The sequence below is a fragment of the Microtus pennsylvanicus genome, chromosome 17 (assembly GCF_037038515.1).
Source record: "Microtus pennsylvanicus isolate mMicPen1 chromosome 17, mMicPen1.hap1, whole genome shotgun sequence".
Lineage (NCBI taxonomy): Eukaryota > Metazoa > Chordata > Mammalia > Rodentia > Cricetidae > Microtus > Microtus pennsylvanicus.
The window spans coordinates 31,303,716-31,325,018 of record NC_134595.1 but is presented as its reverse complement, the minus strand read 5'-3'; the positions used below and the strand labels follow the sequence as shown (position 1 = coordinate 31,325,018).

At 45.8% G+C, this 21,303-nt stretch overlaps 1 long non-coding RNA gene across 1 annotated transcript; it reads right to left on the bottom strand.

Annotated features, from left to right (window-relative positions):
- Positions 1–13,079: 13,079 nt before the first annotated feature.
- Positions 13,080–21,220, bottom strand: LOC142836910 (uncharacterized). The gene is made up of 3 exons (XR_012908173.1): positions 21,077–21,220; positions 16,655–16,734; positions 13,080–15,295 (listed from the first exon to the last, which is right to left on the bottom strand). It is a non-coding gene; the product is annotated as an uncharacterized LOC142836910 (long non-coding RNA).
- Positions 21,221–21,303: the final 83 nt, after the last annotated feature.

Genomic DNA, 21,303 nt, shown 5'->3' with positions numbered 1-21,303 from the left:
TGAGTTGGGAACCATGTGTCTTCATTTTCCCCTGGAACACAAAGAGAGAAAAACTATTCACATAAAATAAAGATTCATTTTGATTAAGAGAGTTAATAGCACTCATTTCATAATGTGTCATTTGAAGATGCAAAGCAATCCTTCCTATTTTGGGAGAACCAAGATACGATACATATACCTGTCTGGAGAATGAAGTAAGATCCCTGGTGCTGCTAAGGACCAGACGACAGTATGCATGCTTCTAGAAGGATGGGATCATTTTGGATGCTGTCACTGGGATCCTGTCATACAGCACCCCTGGACAAGCTGCCAACCTCAGACAGGTTTCATAGATCTCCGTGTCTGTGTCTCCTCATCCGTGAGGGCAGTGACAGCACCGGCTTCCTGGGACAACTGGTAGAGCAAGTAAGGTAGGGAGTGAGAAGTAGCCAGCCAGCTGGGAAGATGATTATGGAAAAGACGCTGCTGTGCAAGGGTAAGGACCAGAGTTAGGATCCCCAGAACCCACATAAATGCAGGTATGTGGTAGCTACCTGCAATCCGGGCACTAAGAAGCCGAGATGGGAGATCCCTGAGGCAAGCTGGCTAGCTAGATACCTGGGATTGGCAAACTCTGGGATCAGCAAGAAGTCCCTGCCTCGATAAACAGAGAGTGATCGAGGAAGACTCAAGGAAGATGCTCCCTGTCAACTTCGGGTCTTTACACACATGCATACACACATGTACTGTGTGCACCCCTATACATGTGCATTTACAGGTACAAAAACAGGAATACACACACGCATGCTCACTGAACAAACGCCACCCCTACAAAGTGTGTGCACAGGTAAATATCTGTGTTAGCTGTTAACATTGTCTCTGGCAGAAGGATGATGGAAGTTGCCGTTGCAAACTTAGCGAGCTGATCTGAATACATTTCCAGAAAGAGGAAGGAAACTGTGCCCTCCACCCAATCTAGTCCAGTCTCCTGCCACCTTGGAAGACAGCACAGGGTGTGGATTGACATTTAGCCAATTCCTAAATCCTGCACATCAAGGGTCTCTCCTGTGCCACTGTCCCCTTACTTCTGGTGACACTGGGATGGATGAAGGCATTGGTCTAGACAAGAGCTCGGAACTCTCAGAGGCTTGAGGAGCCAAGCCAGGGAGAAACAAACTGTGTTAACTCCACTGTGCCTCCCCCTGTCTGATCCTTGCTTGAGTCTGGCTGGTGTATGAGCGGGTTGACCAAAGCATCCAGCATCTGCTACTCAGCTGAGTGCCCACTGGCTGACTGTGCATTCCTCTGCTGACCGATTCCCCTGGGACTTTCTTCACCCTCGTCTGCCCTGTCATGTATACAGCAGGAAGCTCCAGGCCCTGCCAGTGTTCAGCTGTGTTAAGCAGCCAGCAGATGACAGATGGGCATTGATTGCCATGGTCTCCGTGTGAAATGGCTTCCCCCAAAGGCTTGCGTGTTGAAGGTGTGGTGATACTTGCCATTTGAGGGGTCTCCTAAAAACATGGGCAAGAGGAAGTGGTCACTGAATTATTACTTTGCTCACTGCTGTAAGAAGTTAGCCAATAAGAAGCCAGTTGAGGGAGGAAGGGGCAGTTTACTTTATGACTCAGAGGGTACAGTCCATATTGCCTGAGAAGTCATGGCAGCTAGTTGCATTCACAATCAGGAGGTGCAGAGAGATGAATGTTGGTGTGTAGGGGCTTCCTCCTACTCCTGTAGTTCAAGACTCCCGTCCACATTTTAGGGTGGGCCTTCCCAGCTCAGCCAACCCAGACCAGATCATCTTTCAGAGAAACCCCAGAGACTTGTCTTCAAAGCCGCTCTAGATCCCATCAAGCTGGTGGTCAGTATAAACAGAGTCTGTGTCTTTGGGCACTGTATCTTGTCCCAGCTCCTCTCCAGCCTCTCACTATCTGCTCCCTGTTCACCAAAATGTAAACAGCACCAGCCACAAGCTCCCACCGTCACAGCCTTCTGCCTCACCACAGGACCAAGAGAGCTAACAGCCATGGACTTAAACTTGTAAAAAACTAAAAACAAACAAACAAGACAACTCTCCCCCACTTGATTTGGCTTTGCCAGGGGTGTCACAGAAAAGGTAAGTCTGGCTAGCACACTGATGTATGGTTATCTTCCGGAGCATCCCCGGAGCTCATGAAGTCAGTTGCCGAGTTTTGTGCGAAGGGATTTTGATTTATTCCAGTTATCTAGAAAATCAAAATGCTGTGTAAGGGTCGACACGAGCCTCCCAATAAATGGGACGTTTGAAGATCTAGAGGTCTGAGTCACATGGAGGAAATGCATGTAGTCCTTCAAACTGCAGAGTCAAGCAAACGGATCGGCCTGTCGAAAGAACGGGGAGTTGTTAGGTGAATCGGGAAGCCCAGCATCTTTCACGTTTACACCTCTTTTTGGATTAGTTCCGGCAGCGCCTACAGGGAAAATGCCAGTCGCTCAGTTTCCCAAGACGCCTGGCTTAGAGTCTATTCCCAGGATGATGTCAGCTCAATATGTGGAAGAAGAAACATCCTCAAGTTCCCCAGAGGAAAACGTGTAAGAGTGTGCACAGTGAACGCTCCCCTCCTCCATCTGGTTAGGGGCACCATGCTGTGTACCTAAGCACACCCATGTTGTTGGCTTCTGATTGCTGGGTTTCTCTGAACGCTGACCTGGCTCTTCAGCTAGTGTAGACAACCAGTTTGCCACAGGGGTCCCCCATCTCTGTCTCTCAAGCATGGACATTCCCCGTAAGCCACTGGGTCCATCCCATTTTTATGTGAGTTTTGAGGATCTGAAGTCCGGTTCTTTTTCAAAGCAACATAGTATCTCATGAGCAGATACAATTCATCTTACCGATGAATATTTATTTAATTTTACTAATAAGAATACTACTATAAAATATTCTTGTCTTGGAAGTTCTGGTTCATTTTATTTTTAAGGTAAAATTATCTTTCTATTAAAAAAGATTTATTTCATTATTTTTTATTATGTGCACATGCGCAGGTCTATATCTATGTGCGCTGGTGCCTGCAGAGATCAGAGGTATGGGATGACTTGGGGTTGGAGTTATAGGTAGTAGGAAGCAGCCCCATGTCATGTGGGTACTGGGAATTGAACTACCGTCCTCTCTAAAAGCAGTAGGCACTCTTAACTGCTGAGCCATCACCGCAGACCTGAAAATCAACTTTCTAATTTTCAAATGGCACATTTTCATTTCTCTGTTTTCTTCCTGACACTTCTCAAAATGTTTCTATTTGTAAATCTTTAGAAAGCATTTAGATACCCGCTACATTGTGCACACAGTTTTTCTTTCTAACCTTGGTTCTATCTGACTAGTGCCTCCCTTGGCTTATTCTTGTTTTTATATAATTTCCCAAGCTCACTGGTTAGTCACTTCTTTAAAATACTTTTATTTTCCAACAGTAAAGGATTCTAAGGCTTTGCCTCAACACCGCTGTATTTATAGTTTTGACGTGTATTTAAGTTTCTGGATTCTCATTAACAATAGATGGTTTTACTTTGTAACTCAAAATGGTCTGAAAGAGTGTTTGATGAATGTCTCAGAATACTTAAAATCTATTCTTATTAGTTTGTGTCTATTTCTAGATTTAGGTCATTTTGATAAAAAAAAATGTAATCCATGTAACTTCTACCCTGAGATATAAAATGAAGGTTTTTCCAGCCTTACATGCAACCGCACTCTGTAAATATCCTATGTTTGTGTAGGGGGAAGGGCTTGCCTTTTGTAGAATACAAAACTCAGTGCACCTGTTGAAGCATGCTCACTGCAGCTCAGACCCTTTTCCGATTTGATTTCTCGTCTCTGTTTAGAAAACAGACAGGAGGCGCGTTAGCAGCCTCGGCCGTTACCAGCTTTGGTAATATTTCCTGGCAGTTCTGGTGAGACTCACAGCCACGTATTAATTTCAGTGCTCTGCTGTTTTGTAGCAGAAGGTTCGTGACTTCATACCCTCTGTAACTTTTGTGTGAAATGTGAAAATAAGTACGTGTTTTGTGTGCGTGGTTTTCTGTATTTCCCGGGCAGGCTTTGGCACAACTTCTCAGACCCTGCTGCATTCTCTGAAGCCACCGAGTGTGGCCAAACCACACATGGCCTAGATATCAATTTGCTTAGTAATTTTGCTGATGTTCTCAGAGGCACACTGCTGACTTTTCTCTCACTGAAATCCAGCCAATCCAACGCTGGATCTTATAAAGCCTTTTAAGTTATTAGTTTACATTTCCTAAATGATGGGGTCACCATGACAGCACGAGCAAGCTCTAATTTGTGTTCAAACATGAGCTTCTCCTTTTGGCAAGACCACCCCCTCCATCTTCCCCCAAAAATTTGCTGTAAAGTTTAAAAACTCAAGCACAGTTGGTGTGGTTTCAAAAGGCAAGGCAAGTCGTGTTGCCAGTGTGGGTTGCCTTACTTGGTTCATAGCTATTCATATTTGGGGTTTGCTATTTCGTGAAACTCAAAGGGATAGTTGGAAAAAATTGTTTTTTTACTAATGATATCATCTTTCTAGAAAAAAAATCTTTTCTTAAAAATATGTGACCCAGGGGTTAATGTTCAGCTGTTAAGAGCACTGGATGCTCTTGCAGAAGACCCAAATTCAGTTTCCAGCACTCACTTGGCAACTCACAACTGTCTGTAACTCCAGTTCTAGGGGCTCTGGTGCCCTCTTCTGGCCTTCATGAGTACTGCACACTTATGGTGCACATACATACATGCAGGTAAACACACATGCACATCTTTTAAAAATTCATACTTGGTGGATAAAGGTGTTTACTACTAAGAATAACAGCCTCAGTTCCATCCCTAGGACCCACATGGTGATGGAGAAAACTGACAAGCTGCCCTCTGACCTCCACACAGCACTGTGACACACACACACACGCAAAATGCACACATATACTACACATATATAAATAATTTAAATGTGTGCATGTATATATCTACATATATATCTGTATGCATGCACACACACACAGACATACACATACATACAAATCTTTATTCACTACCCGCCCTTCCATAACCACAAATTACCCTACTGAAGAATGAGAAACCTAAATTTTTAAATTAAATTTTGAAAGCCTATGGCAGTCACATATTCAATGTGTGGCCAAGTCTGTTTCCCCAGACACCATCCTTTTTCAGACACCATCAACTTCTCATGTTTCCAACGTGGCAGGAAAAAAAAAAAACCTTTTCATTTGAATTTGAATTTCTTCAATTGCTAGTAACATTAAACATTTTCCCCAAACTTTTTTTTGAGACAGCATCTCGCTCTAAGTCCAGGCTGGTCTTGAACTCCCACAGGCAGGGGGCCCAAATGTGTACCACCATATCTAGCCGTCTTTCTGAGTTCTGTGGTTGTTTGTACATCCTCTGCTCATTCATATGCAGAGGCATTGCTTGGTTTTCTAGGTTTTAATTTTTATTTAATTTTTTAAAAAAATATAAATACCATGATGAATATTTATCTTCTGTCATACAGATGAGATGATAAAGACATTCTGGACTCCATCTTTTTGCATCCATAGCCTGGCTGGGCTTTCCTTTCCAATCCTTTGTCAGGATAAAACAGTGACTCTATATGATGCAAATTTGAAACTATGTGCTATTTGAAAAAAAAAATCAGACTTTAATAAAAGTCATGTGACGCCCAGCATGTTCTAGCCATAGCCATGTTGTCTGCACTGGTGGGACAAGGGAACCTGTTTCCCTTGCCTGGGTTTCTGTGGTGCTGCAGACATTTTCCTCCTGGTGTCCTCTAGCTTTGGGAGTGCAATCTTTCCAGGGTGTCTTCGCTGCATGTATGTCCCAGCTACTCAGTGCTGTGTCTGTTCCTGCTGGGGAGACAACACAGCCCCCAAACCTTTTCACTTACATTGGCTGAGGTGCTGCACTAGCTCCTGGAGCTAGAATGAGAAATGGCCCGCTTCCTTGGAAAACTCATGTATGAAAAGCCAAGAGCAGCCCACAAATAGATGTCCTGTCAGGAGAGAAAGGTTGGCAGGAAGCCCACAGCAGGGTGTGCAGAGAAAGAAGCCCAGGGGGACATCAAAGCTCCAGGTCCATGCCACACAGGGTTCTTAGAGTCATACTGTCAACCCGAGAGTAAAATGCTAGCGGGGGGACTGGCAATGTACAGAGGCCCAAGCCATAAAGGTCTCTGCTTAGCCTACAGAAAGAGACCCAGAGGAATCTAGGCCCAGAGAGACTGTCCAGAAAGGAGAAAGAGATGAGAAAAGAATTTAAGACAGTTCTGGAGTGTGGGAGTGGTGGGGGCACCCAAAATTTTCCATTCTTGCATTCAACTTACAAATAGTTTACATCTGGTCTGATCTCCAAAATTTATATAGGGATCACCCATAGCCCATCTGTAGACACCAGCTGGGTCAGCTAAACTTTGGCAGTCTACTTGGAAATAGCCTTGGGTCCCCTAGATTGATGGCTATCCAAAACTGTTCCCCATCACAAGATCGACACCTCATCTTGTAACCTTTATGTAACTCAGGGACTCTCAGAGAAGCTCCGGGACTCGATGGTACGGTTTCTTTTGTTTATCCATCTGTTAGAAAGGACATTATACAGAAACAGTCAGATGGGAAAGATGCACAAGGCTAGGGATGCAGGAAAGGCAAAAGGCAAAATGCCCTGCCCAGGGACGTCACACTCCTAGGTATCTGAAAGCACTTTGAGATGTATGGAGAGCTCATCACATAGCCATGCTTGATTAAATCCCAACCAGTAGTGATCGACTCTTACCCACTCCCTCCCCAGACACGAGGGAGAATGTCTAAGTTTTAGTCTTTATGGCAGGCTGTCTCCAGCAGCCGGTTCAAGCCTAAGGCTAACAAGAAGCCCACCAAGTGCTCTTCTGTTTTCCAGGAAATTCCAAGAGATTTAGGAGCTTGGCGGAGAACAAATATTAGACCCAGAGATGATCCCACCTTCCTATCTGCAAAGACTTTAGGAAAATGTGTGTCAGAAGCCAGGGGTTGGAAGCTAGTAGATACATTTCTTCTTATGTCTCTGGAGAAGCAGAGATATGGTACTTCAGAGGGTGGTGTCTTGTTCAAAACTGCAAATTTTTCAGACCTCTGTGACCCAACTACCTTTGAGCCCTTCTCTGGCCTTGCTGTGTGCTCACGGTCAAGGGTACTTCATCTCGGGTGAAACAAAGCTCCCTCAGAGTCCATATTGGGCCTTTAGTTCTGAAGTTTATGGTACCAGACTAAGTTATTAATTAAAATCAGGCACTTCCTGCCAGGCTCTCGCAGCCCTCTCTTAATGACATTGTTCCTATCTGTCCTTGAGCTCTGATGGACACTGGCCCACCGTGAGCAGCAAGCCCTTGAGCTAGCACTAGAAGGACCCCAAACCTTCTCATCTAGTGGTTTCCTGCCTTGGGGGTAGAACTCACCCTTAGCTTTTCCCTGTGATTGTGAGGAGCTCTCTGGGAAGTACCATTCACCTCCCGCCACTGCCAGTCCCCTTCCCCACGCTAGTAAAGACATCTGTCCAGAACAAGCTGGGCCCTGCTGTCCCTTCGACTTCCTTCCTGAACTCTCAGTGAATTCCAGAGATTTGTAGCAACCACTCTGCCTTCCAAGGTCAAATATTTTTAAAAATATTTGCCCTTTTCTGCCTGTCACAAAAAGGATGGCCTTACGAAAACACACTTAAAAGCACCAATTGCTCTGCCTTTGGCCATCTTGACCCTGGGCTGTGAGTCCCCAGACAGCTGCTGTGTGCTCTATAACAGCAGGGACCACTGTGAGCCTTTGTGTGTAAGTGCTCGCTGCCCACAGCTCCTGGGAGCCTGGTCAAGGACTAACTGCTTCCCTGTCCCCAGCTCCTCAGCTATAAAGCAGAGGTCATATTCACTATGCTCTAGATAAGTGTGGGGCTAGGGAGCCGGCTCTGTCGGTAAGTTTCCTGCTTTGCAAGCGTGAAGACTTGAGTTCTGATCCTCGCCACTCAGGTAAAACATTATTTGTAGTGGCACAGGTGGATGGCCCTAGTCGTGCAGGAATGGAGATCGGTGGATTACCAAAGCTCGCCAGCCAGCTAGTCTAACCAGTTGGTGAGCTCTGGGTTCATTGAAAATAAAATGTGGAGGATGATTAAGGAAGACATCTGATAAGAAGACTCCTGATGTAGATGTCTGGTCTCCATTTCCAGGGGCACACATGTGAAAATACACACCTGCAAGACATATGCATACATAAACACAGATATATTCACACATATACACACACGAGGAACATACATACAGTTTGCATATACAAACATGTAATACATGTGCGTTAGAAATAAAATGCAAAACAAGAAGTGACCATGAAACTAAAGAAATAAAATAGGGGCTTGCTGGGCGGTGGTGGCACACGCCTTTAACCCCAGTACTCAGGAGGCAGAGTCAGGCCGATCTCTGAGTTCAAGGCCATCCTGGTCTATGTAAGTGAGTTCCAGGATAGCCAGGGCTACACAGAGAAACCCATCTAGAGAAACAAAATAGGGATTAGAGAGACAGTTTAGTGGTTAAGGGCACTGGCTGCTCTTGCAGAAGACTGGAGTTGATTCCCAGCACCAACTTGGCACACAGCTCTCTGTAACTTCAGTCCCAGGGGATCCAATGCCATCTTGACCTCTGGAGATACTGTATACATGTCATGTGCACGAGTAATATTTAGATGAAATATGGATACACACAAAAATTATAAATGAAATTAAAAATCAATAAATAGTTAAAATATAACAGCCAAAAACATGACACATATTCTGTCCACTGACTTTTCTTGTTCTTGTCCCAGAGGATAAGACCCTCAATAATTGTAAATAATATTCTCTCCTTATCTTTAAAAAACATTATGTTTATATTCACAGCCTCCATGTTTGACAAAGAACTTTTGCACAGTTTTGAAGAATTATTATACAGCATTTAGTTCTTTGCCCAGAGAAGCTGGATTCCATGAACTCAAGCGCATTGCTTGCCAGGGCCGTTCTTGTGGCCATCTCAAGTAAAAATGCTGCCAGAGATTCTTAGAGGAGTTGATAGGCAAAACTAGGTAAGCTGGTTCTAACCTGAGTTCTCTATGAGCCACTAGTAGTTTCCAAGGACTCCTTGCTATGTACAATACTTGATGACTTCAGTTAGTGTCTTTGTTCCTCGCAGGAATCATTGGGGCCAATCGTGCAGGCCCTCAAGAGAACTGAGCCACTTCATTCAGATCAGCAGCGCAAAACCACTTCCCATTGGGTCGCAGAGCCATGTCTCATTCAGATCAGCAGCGCAAAACCACTTCCCATTGGGTTTAGAGGTTTTGCAGTTTCCTTCAAGTATTTATGAATTACTTTACTTGCTGCTGTGATAAAAAATATACCTGAAGTAACCACTTAAAAGAGGAAGGATTTGTCTTGGTTCATGGCTTCATGGATTGAGAAGATAACACTCTATCCTGCTAGGGAAGACATGGCAGTTCTCCAGCCTCTAGCAATGAGATTGGGAAGCCGCTTGCTAACATTTGAGTGGATCAAGGAAACAGAGCTCAGGCTAGAACTGAAGCTGGACCAAGACCAAGACCTGTGTGACTTACTTCATCAGCATGCCCGTCTGGGGACCAACTGTTTAGAGACATGAGCCTGTGAGGGATATTTGACACTCAAACACTAGCATCAAGTCTCTCTGACACAAAAACAGGACAGTACCATTCTCAGCAACACAGGCAGAGACTAAGACAAGAAAAATCAGGAGGGCACTGATGGGGAAGGAAAGTGGTGGAGGCCTGACTGCCTCCCCTGGGCTCTGGGTGGAGTTTGGCCTGGCAGTGGGGTGCCTGAAAGAGAAACTGACCCCATCTTATCTTCCTGGCCAGGTCTAGAGGCTCACAATGACACTTGGAGTTGACAGGTTTTCTTCTTAGGGACACAGTGATGTGCAGTAATGAGCTGTGACAGGCTTCAGGGTGCCCTGACTGGCTGAGAAGTGAGTCTCAGTTCCACCAGAGGGACAGAGAGGTCATCTATCAAGAAGAGATGGGTGATCCAGAGCAAGAGGAGGACCTGGGAGCAGGTCTTTCCAGCCCGACACCCTGCTTCCACCTCGTCCTAGCCCTTGACTTTAGGAGACTCCGTAGCATCCATACATTTTAGACCCACTTGTCTTCCAGGCTGTCTTTCCTGATCTCTCTCTCTCTCTCTCTCTCTCTCTCTCTCTCTCTCTCTCTCTCTCTCACACACACACACACACACACACACATGCACACATAAATGCACGCACACATGCACAAACACACACACTACTTAACATTATGTGCATGAGTGCTTTGCCTCCATGTAGGAGGTCCTTCTGTTTACGTGTTGCTTTCATTGGTTAATCAATAAAGAAACTGCTTGGCCTGACAGGGCAGAACTTAGGTAGGTGGAGAAGACAGAACTGAATTCTGGGAGGAAGAAGCAGAGTGAGAGAGCTGCCATGGAGACGCCAGGTCAGACACGCTAAATCTTTCCAGATAAGCCACAGCCTCGTGGTGAACACAGACTAATAGAAATGGGTTAAATCAAGATGGGAGTTAGCCAATAGGAGGCTAGAGTTAATAGCCAAGCAGTGTTTTAATTAATACGGTTTCTGTGTGATTATTTCGGGTGTAAGCTAGCCAGGAGGCCGGGACAAACAAAGGGACCCTTTCTCCTTTCAATTCCTCCATGTATGTCTGTGTACCATATGTGTGCCTGATACCCACGGAGCTCAGAAGAGGAAAATTTGATCCTCTGGCATAGGAGTTCCAATAGTTGTAAGCCATCATGTGGGTGCTGGGAACCAAACCCAGGTTTTTTGGAAGATCATCCGGTGCCTTTAATGGTCAAACCACCTCTTTAACCCCCTAAATGACTTGTTTTTTATTTTATCATGGAGTGAGAACAGCACACAGTCAGTAGAACCATGAGTGTGTGCATATCTGCTCCCCAGAACACAGGTCCTTTTTTTTCTCTTTAAACAGAGTCTTTTACTGACCTTGCCGATTCAGCTAGGCTGTCTGGCTAATGAACCCCGGAGACCCAACTATCTCTGCCTCCCAGTGTGGGGACTGCAATCATGCACCAACCATGCCTAGCTTTTTCATATGGGTTCTAGGCATAGAACTCAGGGTCCGCTGCTTGTACAGCCAGCACTTAACCCACTGGCTCATCTCCTCAGCCCCCATACTCTGAATTCTATCAGCCGAGTCTGGGTAGTCTGTCCCCTGTCTCACTTGTTGGATAGTGGCTACTCCACATCTTCTCTGTGACCAGCAGGGGCAGCAGACGACAGATGACTACCATACGTACAGGACACTGGACACGTTACTGCCAATGTATTTTCCACCTGTGGTACATGCAGTTAATGAGGGGCTTTCAGGATCTGGCCTCACCGTAAGGCCAGGTGTATCTGCTTCTATCCACTAGATTGGCATAAATCAGACACAATAATATATGCAGACTTTGTGTGGCCCTTTGGTGAGAACTTTTGAGGTTATGACAAGTAGGCCAGGCTTAGCTGATTCTCTTACTACCAAGAACTTGTCACAGCAGAGCATTCCGAAACAAGATTCCCTTCTCCTCAAAGCTCTTGAATGCAGAGACTTAGGAAACAGCAGTTATAAGAGAAAATGCACTTGTGGGCGACGCTATCCCCGTGGCACACAAGAAAACAACAAAACCAATCCCCCTCTTGCAAATGACCTAATCAAAGCTTCAGCTGCGCACAGCGAACCGTACTGTGATAGGTGTTCTGGTTTTCTGGAATGATCTGCTTTCAGTTTGCAGCCCAGACAGAGGCTGAGGCTGGCAGAGTGGGAAAGGGTGGAATCAGGGTTTGGGCCAGTGCAGAGAGGAGACTGTCCATTGGATGGGGAGTTCTCAGGGCCCCAGGAACTCTTTCCGATTGCTTATTCAAACTTCAGTGCACTTGTGTTTTAATTACGCCCCACAAACAGGCGAGAATGCAAGAATGCACGCTCTCTTGTAATTCGGTGTTGTCCCAGGGCACTAAGGAAGAAATAGGGCCTCCCACCTGCTAAGAAGTGTTCTACCTCTGAGCTATAACTTTAGCCCTAATTACTATCTATGCTATTGTTATTGCTATTTAATTTTCTAGAATGGCCTCCTTTATCTTAAAACATCACTGAAAGCAGTCTGTGGAATCACAGCTGCTCCCTTCCTTGGTCTTGTAGCCACGACCCGGGGAGTGTGGCGGGAGAGAGGGCGCTATGGTTTCTTTTGAGGAGGCGGGGACAGCTTTCTGCTGAATTCTGGGCAGCACTGACCAACCGCAGACAGATTTGGACATCGGAGACTAATGCCCCGCAGGCCACATCGGAGTCCCTGTCACATGGGAGCAGCGTTTCAGGGTGTGTTGGATACAGGTATGGGGAACTTGTGTATTCAGCGGAACTTAGAGGGGCCTGAAAACCTAGCATCTGCTGGCAGGGGATGTACACTACCCCTTTCCTGTCTGTCTTAACTGGAGGCAACGGAGAAGATACGTAAAGGAAAGACAAAGGAAGGCTGAGAACGGAAATGATGAAAAGAGACAAGGACTCAGGAAAATAGTCAGGCAGAGATGTTCCCTGAGTGCCCCCAGAGACGTTCCCTGAGTGCCCCCTCGGAACCCCCACGCGAGTTGGCTTGCTTCCCTCCTGTCCTAATTCCCCTCCTCCCTCTGTCCCTCTCTCCTCCTCCACCTGTCTCTCCATCTCCAAAGCCTCAGGAAGAGTTGACAGTTGGTCTTCGTTAGGAATTATGATACAGTTTTGAGCTCTTGGAACTATCGGAGTCTCAGAATTTGCTATCTACTTTCCAAACAGCAAAAATGAGATTACTCCGGACAACCAATATCATGTTTTCAGAAGTCCCAAGTAGATGATAAGATAATATTTGAACATTGGACCCAAAAAGTGTGACAGCTCAGAAGCTTTTGGACACAACCCAGAAAGTCAATGACTAGAGACTTAGACGTGTCAGGTGTAGAAAGGGACTTTTAGAATCCTCTTAAAATATACTTTCCATTCTGTGAATCGCTATACTGACCAACTCTGTGATTATTCTTTGACAGCATAATTATGCTTTAATTATGGGGTAATTGCATGTTCAGTTGTAATTGAGGATCGATCCAGGAGGCAATTGCTACCACTAGCGTGAAATGCTAAGACCGAGGTTCCCACGGTTCAGACTTCTGTTTGTCTCTGCTCACCGGAACCCACCAGCTGCACTCAAGCGCCTCCAGAGATGGTGGCAACTCCCTCAAAGACATTCAGATGTGCGAATGCCCTCAAAGAAACAGGCCTTGTCTGTCAAGACCCTAGCTAGAGGCTATTTCACAGAATGTTCTGAAGACAATTTGAGGAAAATATTCTGTTAGGCAATCAGCTCCCTTGAGACAATGCCGTCTTCAGAGAAAGAAGGAAGCCTTCTGTAGGGGGTTGAGCTGGGTGCTGGGTGCTGGAGACTTGTCCAGATTCTCCTTGGATGGCCCCAAAGAGAAATGCTTCTTTTTCTTTCTGCTCTAAATGTTAAGTGATTCTGACTGGAAACCCAGGCCGGCACTAGCAGGCAATGACACAATCCTTCATCCCAGGAGGACTGTCCACTGTCTCCCCATTTTACACCATGTGTTCCCTTCATCCAGGGCTTCCAGGATAGAGCACACTTTGCATCCCCTCATGAAAATATGGAAACATTTCACACCTATTATAACATCTATTATGACTTCCACCCCCATGGGGGCACCCACTAGGGCCAACACACTGCTACGGCAAATGGACAGACTAGAAGTTAGAGAACTATCGTCTGTTTGAAAAATGGCTCCGGCTAGTCTTACGGGTTAGCTGCCTACTGTTTGACCTTTTTATTAGGGGGAAGGTAGTCAGCCATTTCTGCACTGAAGAAGGGGCTAAACTCAACTCCTGGGCGATGCAAGCATGGGGAAGAGTCAGCTGCGTGACCTCTTTGGGGTGACCTCAGAAGACCCGGAGAGACCTCAAGAGGAAGGACCTACAATGTGGTGACAGAAAATGCTAGCAAAGCACCTATCTAAGGCAGAGAGCGTCTGCCAAGTCTGTGGTTTAGATGCCTCGTACCGTGGCCATCTGTAAGCTACCAGTGGGACAGGGCTTGTGTATACATGAGATAGCGTCTTCCCTGAGGAAGAGAACCACCTCACCCTCCCGGTCACTCTAAAATGATTCCCGTACTTTAGACATCTTGGAATGGAGCAAAGCCTCACGTTCCAGACTTCTCTTGCGCAGAATCCCTGAGAAAACACAGCCAGGTTCTACCAGTCAGAGATGGCATCACCGGTGGCCAGGGCAGGGTACATCGTGGGAAAGGGAGGTTGACGGCAGCGGGCTGGGGCTCGGCTCTCCGGTAGCAGGTGCAGGTTGGGAATAAGATAGCTACTGTTAGGGCAAAGTCTAGTTGGAAGGCACATGGTCTTCTTCCTTACTCTGTGGACTGGGTGTCACACTCGGTGGCTTTGTGGTCCCTTGGGTCTCTGCTTCAGCTCCAGTCTTCGCTCCTTTAGTTCCTGCCTGAGTAGTCTTCTCGGTCTGGCTACAACTATTTAATTACCTAGAATGGACTAGGTGCTCCGGTCCCTCTGGCATGGCCCACAGAGGCAAGCAGAACATTGCCAAGGCCTGGCAATGTGCATGCTATTTGCATGGTATTTGCATTCAATTTGCATGCAAGGGCAAGACAGAGAAGTATGAGCCTGGGAACTTCCCAAGGTGACAGGATAGGGCTGAAGGTGGCTTTAGCATGTTTAATGCTGCTGCATGGCTTTCTCAGCCTGTGTGTGTGGACATTCTCATCGTAACAACATCTGTATTTCGCCAAGACTGTTGATAAGCGTTCCTTTTCCTGATCAAGAATTAAGTGTGTGCAAATGTTTATGTTCCAGCAGTTAGATACAAAGTTCACAGCAATTCCTCAGAGATGGACAAAAGTCGGACCATTCACGACCTGTGTTAGAGGCATGCTTTCAGCGCACCCAGTAGCTGGGTCATGTACAGGCATCTCCTCCTCTGAGGTGACTGGATCGTCACAGTCTTCATGGCTTCATCTGAGAACATCCCCACTCATCCCGAGGTGGCTTCCGGGTTGTAGGCTGACAGGATAGGGCATCGATCTATCCAGTGTGTGAACATGGGCTGGGTAGTCCGGGGAGTTGAGTGTGGCACGGTGGTCAGTAGACCGCAGGAGGGAAAGACGGTCTCTAATGGCTCTGCTATAGAGGAAAGCCTCGAGGGAGTCAACAAAAACAGACAAACAAAAAACAGGTTCAAGAAGATAGCTGACAGATGACCCTTGGAATGAGTCTATTAGGAGAGAGCCAGAGGCAGGGGCATGCACAGCCTTTAGAGGGAGGCCCTTAGAAGAGATACATTAGCATACTACACACAGCATGTGGGGTGAAGGGGCAGAGAGCGCCCTCCCTTGGAATCCCAAGGGGAGCTACAGTATGAGAGAACCCCGTGATAATGCCGGCTGAAGGAAAGCCTTCAAGTTCTTGAGACAAAGTGAGTTTTTGATTCGCAGATTTCCAGAGGTGCAGTGGGGTGTTCCACGTGAATTGACTTAGCCCGGTCTGTCTTACATACCAAGGGCCAGGAGGCAGGTGTTAGGTAGGACCATAAACTTATCTTGAGGAAGATGGGGTATGGGCTTACCTCTCAACACTTAGATCCACCAGCCTCAGCAGGGCTTTGTTCTAAGAGACGGGCTTGGGGGCAGATGGATGGGGTTGGGGGCCTGATTTCTCACGGCCTCTTAGAGCAGAGGAAGGTTCCAGATTGATCAGGAGGAAGTTGTCAGGGTTATGCAATCAGGCCTTAGATAGCCTTCTACTCTTACGGCTCTGGGTGTCTGGATTCAGGTTAGGAGCCCCTGGTGCATGACCAGACCTGAGTAGCTAACTGCAGTTCAAATGGCTGATGGTCCCACAGTCCACCCTCCCTTAGGAAGGGAGCTGTGTTCACTGAGCTTCGCGAAAGGTGAAGATCTGAGAAAAATGCTGAGGCTCCCACAGGCCAGGGCTGAACCTTGAGCCTCCTTGGTTAGCAAGTGTAAGCTGGTTAGCCTGAGCCAACAGACAAGAGCAGGGCTGGGCCCGGCTCTCCGGGTCTGGTCCTGAGGGCTATCGTGGGAAAGAGAAATGAGTTTATAGCAGGGATTCTTTTAAATTCATTTTTATAAAATGCTATCAGGCCACATGTCCCGTTGCTGGGAATGTTCACAGCCTTAGTCTAATCCCACTTCTAGGAACCTACCAAGGGACCTCGGTCAAAGCCACCACCAAAGCCTGAGCTTCAAGGCTGTTTACTTTAAAAAGCATTCCATAAAAGCAGGGATTGGAATTGAGCTGTGGAATTTAAAGGTTGGAGATGAGGGGCCAGCGAGCTGACTCAGCAGGTAAGGCACTTGCCACCATGCACGATGCTCAGTCTGAGTTCCGTCCTGGGGATTTATACGGTAGAAGAAGAAGAGAACCAACCCCTGCAAGCTGTCCTCTGTCTGCCGCGTGTATCCGCATGAATGAATGACTGAATGAATGAACAGAAGGAATTTTTAAAAAAAGAATGGTGATGATTGAGAACCTACCATTCAGCTTTTCTATGACATTAGACGTCACTCATGACACTCCGGCCGGGGAAGCAGTCCCCTACTCCAGCAAGGGCTCCCTAGGAAGAAACAGGCCACTCTGACAAGGGAAGGAATTAGGCTGACTACAGATTTTCACCTACCCCCCTCCTCCAGATCCAGTCGTCCCCACCTCCACTGTCTCGTCTGCAGGACACCAGTGGCTGAGGCCTCCCTTCCATGCTGCCCCCTTCTCCAGTACATCACATGGATCTAGCCCCCCAAACTTCCTCCCGTACCCATTGCTCTCCCCCAGACCCCAACAGCAATACGCACTCCCTGGGCACCCGTAGGGCACTGGGGAAACAAGGAGGCCGACTGCAGCTCTTCCCTCCTCCCTCCACTCCCCCAAGTCCAATCCTCCTGTCTCATCTCTAGTTCTGCAGCAGACCCCTGCTGTGACCCTTCCTCACTCTCTGCCCTCATCCCTGAAGACTAAGAAGATTCTAGTGGAGCACCCTGCTTTCCTCCCTCCTGCAACCCCCTCAGTCCCCATCTCCTAGCCCATCTCCATTTCTAAGTGTCTGTTGCCTAGAAACACATTTTATCGGGAACCTCCAGTGGCTACATCTATCAAGATTCCAGAAGAATTTCCTACCTGGCACCGTACAACCACCATACTCTCCTAAGAACCGGAGAAGGCAACAGACATCAAGGAACAAAACATCTACCCAACAAAGACAAGACCAGATATCAGCACCTACAATTACAATCTTCCCAAAGCCAGATGACTAGATGCCAGGGTAAAAACACAGTCAATAGCACCCAGGGCGATATGTCTCCTCCACCAGAGCCCAGCAACCCTACCACTGCAGGCCCAGAGTATCACAACACAGCTGAAGCACAAGACATAAACCTCTTGCCTTTATGAACATGATAAAGGTCCTTAAAGAGGAAATGAATACACGCTTTAAAGAAATCTAGGAAAGCCCAAACAGTGGGAGGAAGTGAACAAAACAGTTTAAGACCTCAAAGTGAAAATAGCATCAATAAAGAAAATACAAACTGAGGGAAATCTGGAAATGAAAAATTCAGGAACTGGAACAGGAACCAAAGGCAAACTTTACTAACAGAATACAAGAGGTGGAAGAGAATCTCGGGCACTGAAGATATGATAAAAGAAATTGATACCTCCATCAAAGAAAATGTTAAAACTAAGAATCTCCTGGCCCCAAATATCCAGGAAATCTGGGACACTTGAAAAAACCAAATCTAATAATAATAGAAACAGAAGAAGGAGAAAAAACCCAGGTCAAAGACCCAGAAAATATTTTCAACAAAAATCATAGAAGAGCATTTCCCTACTCTAAAGACGAAGATACCTATCAAAGTACAACAGACATACAGAACACCAAATAGACTGGCCCTGAAAGAAAATCCTCTTGGTACATAAAAATTAAAACACTAAACATTCAGAACAAAGAAAGAATGTTAAAAGCTACAAGGGGGAAAAAAGACCAAGAAATATATAAACGCAGACCTGTTAAAATAACGCCTGACTTCTCAATGGAGACTCTAAAAGCCAGAAGTGCCTGGGAAGATGCACCACAGATTTTAAGCAAGAGACCACAGATGCCAGCCCAGATTACCCAGGAAAACTGCAGGGACTAAGGGTAAAACTAACTACTACTATTCTGGAAAAAAAAAGAAAGAAAGAAAATAGAAAAATGCATGCAGCAATAAAACGACTCTAATGACATTCATGAATACCCATAAATCGTGATCTGTCAGTCATCACCGTAGAGGCTTCCCTTTGTAGCAATGAGAACAGTGGGCCGCAGCCAGACATTATGCATAGAATGAGGGACTGTGGAACATTCAGCACTAAATGGGAAGCCTCCATCAAATCCTTCTCCTCAGAGGTCAGGAAACTCCAACGAAGAGGAAGTGGAAAGAGTGTAAGAGCCAGAGAGGATGATGGAGGTCACCAAAATAGCAAGATCTCTAAATCAACATAAGCAAAGCTCATATGAACTCACAGAGACAGAAGCAGCATGCACAGGCCCGTGCCAGGTCCTCCGTACTTGCATTATGGCTTCCAATTTAGTGTTTTTATGAGATTCTTGAGTGTGCGAACGGGGGTGGGGGTGTGGGGGTGGGGGGATAGGGGGTGGGGGGTGGCGGATGGGGGTATGGGGGGTGGGTCTCTGACTCTTGTGCCTTCCCTTGGGCTCTTGGAATCTTTTCCTTCTGTTTGTTTTGCCCAATCTGGATGTATTAGTTTTTTTTTAAAAAAAATAATCATATTATATTATATTATTATCTCTTAGAAGCCTGATTGTTTTCTAACAAGAGACAGAAAGGAAGTGAATGTAGACGGGAGGGGATGTGGAGAAAAACTGGGAGGAGTAGAAAGAAGAGAAAGCATAATCAGGCTACATTAAGTGAGGGGGAAAAAAATCTATTTTCAAGAAAAGGAAGCAAACAAACACAGAGCAGGCCCTGAAGCCCGGCCTGGTAAGACACGGCTGTTGTCCAAGTTACTTAGGAGGCTGAGACAGGGGGATCACTTAGGTCTAAGTTCAAGACCAACCTGAGAAACTTAGTGAGACCCACCAACACAAGGTGCAGGCCATGAAAACCTTCCTTAAGCTTCACAAGAGTCAGTGTTTCTCAACTGTTTCCATTATCACTTCCCCAAGTAACTCTTTTAGTTACTTCCCCTAAAATTTTAATAACATAACATGTATGTATATGTATGTACTATATAAGAGAATATGTTTGGCTTAATTTTCTTATTCAATAATGGACTCAGAATGACTAAATAAAAACAGTAAATGCTGAACTTGAAGCTATTAATATTAACATTTAACCTAAAAAAGAAATAGCTCATGAGTTAATTATGAGGCAAAAATGGACGTGAAGTGTCAACATTTAAATTTTGTGTGAAACAAACAAACAAAAAGACTGATTTTATCAGGCTAGAGGGATCATTAGAAGTTTATACTACTTTTTCTAAAACCTCTTTGATGAGATTTTGTAGAGAAATGGTAAAATTTTCTTTAGGACACTAAGATTTCAGAATTAAAAAGAACATGCCCAGAGATCAATCTAAATAGTTTAGACCCTAGTATTAAAAAGAGAATTTGGGGCTCATACAATGGCTCAGCAGATGAGAAGGTGTTGCTGCACAAACTTCACAGCCTAGAACTGTGTGGAAAAAAAAGCTACTTCTCTAATTCCAGCACTCCCATGGTGAGCCAGGAGACAGACACAGCAAATCTCCCAGGAGGCTGCTAGCCTAGTGTACACGGACCAACAGCAAACAGAGAGAGGGCCCTTGAGAGATCTGCTCAATAAGGTGGCAGAAATTCACTCCTCAGAGCTGTCCTCCAACGTCCACATAGTCACTGTGGCCCACGTGTGCCTGTACTCATGTACCACACACACACGACTACTATGACTGTTGCTGCTAGTAATAATAATTGTTGTTGTTGTTGTTGTGGTGGTGGTGGTGGTGGTGGTGGTGGTGGTGGTGGTGGTGGAAAATTATTTTAAGATGTGTTTCATTTGTCTATGCTGTGGAGCATTTGTTTAATGATGCAAAGATGTGTTGCATTTGTTTAACTCTGTGAAGCTGTGTTCCTTTGCCTGCCTAAAAGACCTAATTGGTCTAATAAAGACCAGAATGGCCAACAGCAAGGCAGGAGAAAGGGTAGGTGGGACTGACAGGCAGAGAGAATAAATAGGAGGAGAAATCTAGGAAGAGAGACAGAGAAGCAAGAGAGAAGGAGGAGGACACTGGGGACCAGCCACACAGCCAGACATGGAGTAAGAAGTAAAGATACACAGAAAGAGAAAAAGGGAAAAGCCCAGAGGCAAAAGGTAGACGGGATAATCTATGGTAAGAAAAGCTGGCTAGGAACAAGCCAAGCCAAGTCCAGGAATTCATTAGAAAGATTAACCCTTCATATATTTATTTGGAGGTTGGGTGACAGAGTCCCCAAAGAACAAAGAGCCAAAGGAGTTTAGAAAAACTAACTAGGAATCATAATAGTAAAGCAATGTTTAAAGCCAGTGTTCTGATGGGGTTGATTTGAAATTAGTACAAAAAAAAAAGTCTAATAAGGCTATAACAAAAAGGCCCATGAGGTGGACAAAAGCCACAGGCTCGGGCGACAGAAAGACATCCCATCAGAGTGGGGAGATGTCTCTGTGTTTAAGAGCACTGGCTGCTCTTGCAGAGAACCTAAGTTTAGTTCACATGGAAGCTCACACCATCTGTAAGTCCAGTTCCAGGGGACCCGACATCCTCTTCTGATCTCCAAGAACACACACAGAACAAACTTAAATGCAGACAAAATATTCCTATACACAAAATTAATTAATTGGTCAATTAATCCATTAAAACTGTCTGAAAAGTAAGATATGGGAGAAACTCACCACCTTAAAAGAACGAACTGTAGAAGTCACGGGTGAAGGACATCAGGATTGCGTCTGAGCCACACTAGCTTGTGTGAGCTTGAAACCCCAATTGGTCTGCTGGTGGCCAAAGGACTCGGACACCAGCCCCTATTGGGACGTGCTCTCTCCTGGTCCCAACAACAGGAAGTGCCACTAGAGAGCCCTCCGAGTTGCTGTGGGATTGCTAGCCCTGCACAGCGGCAAGC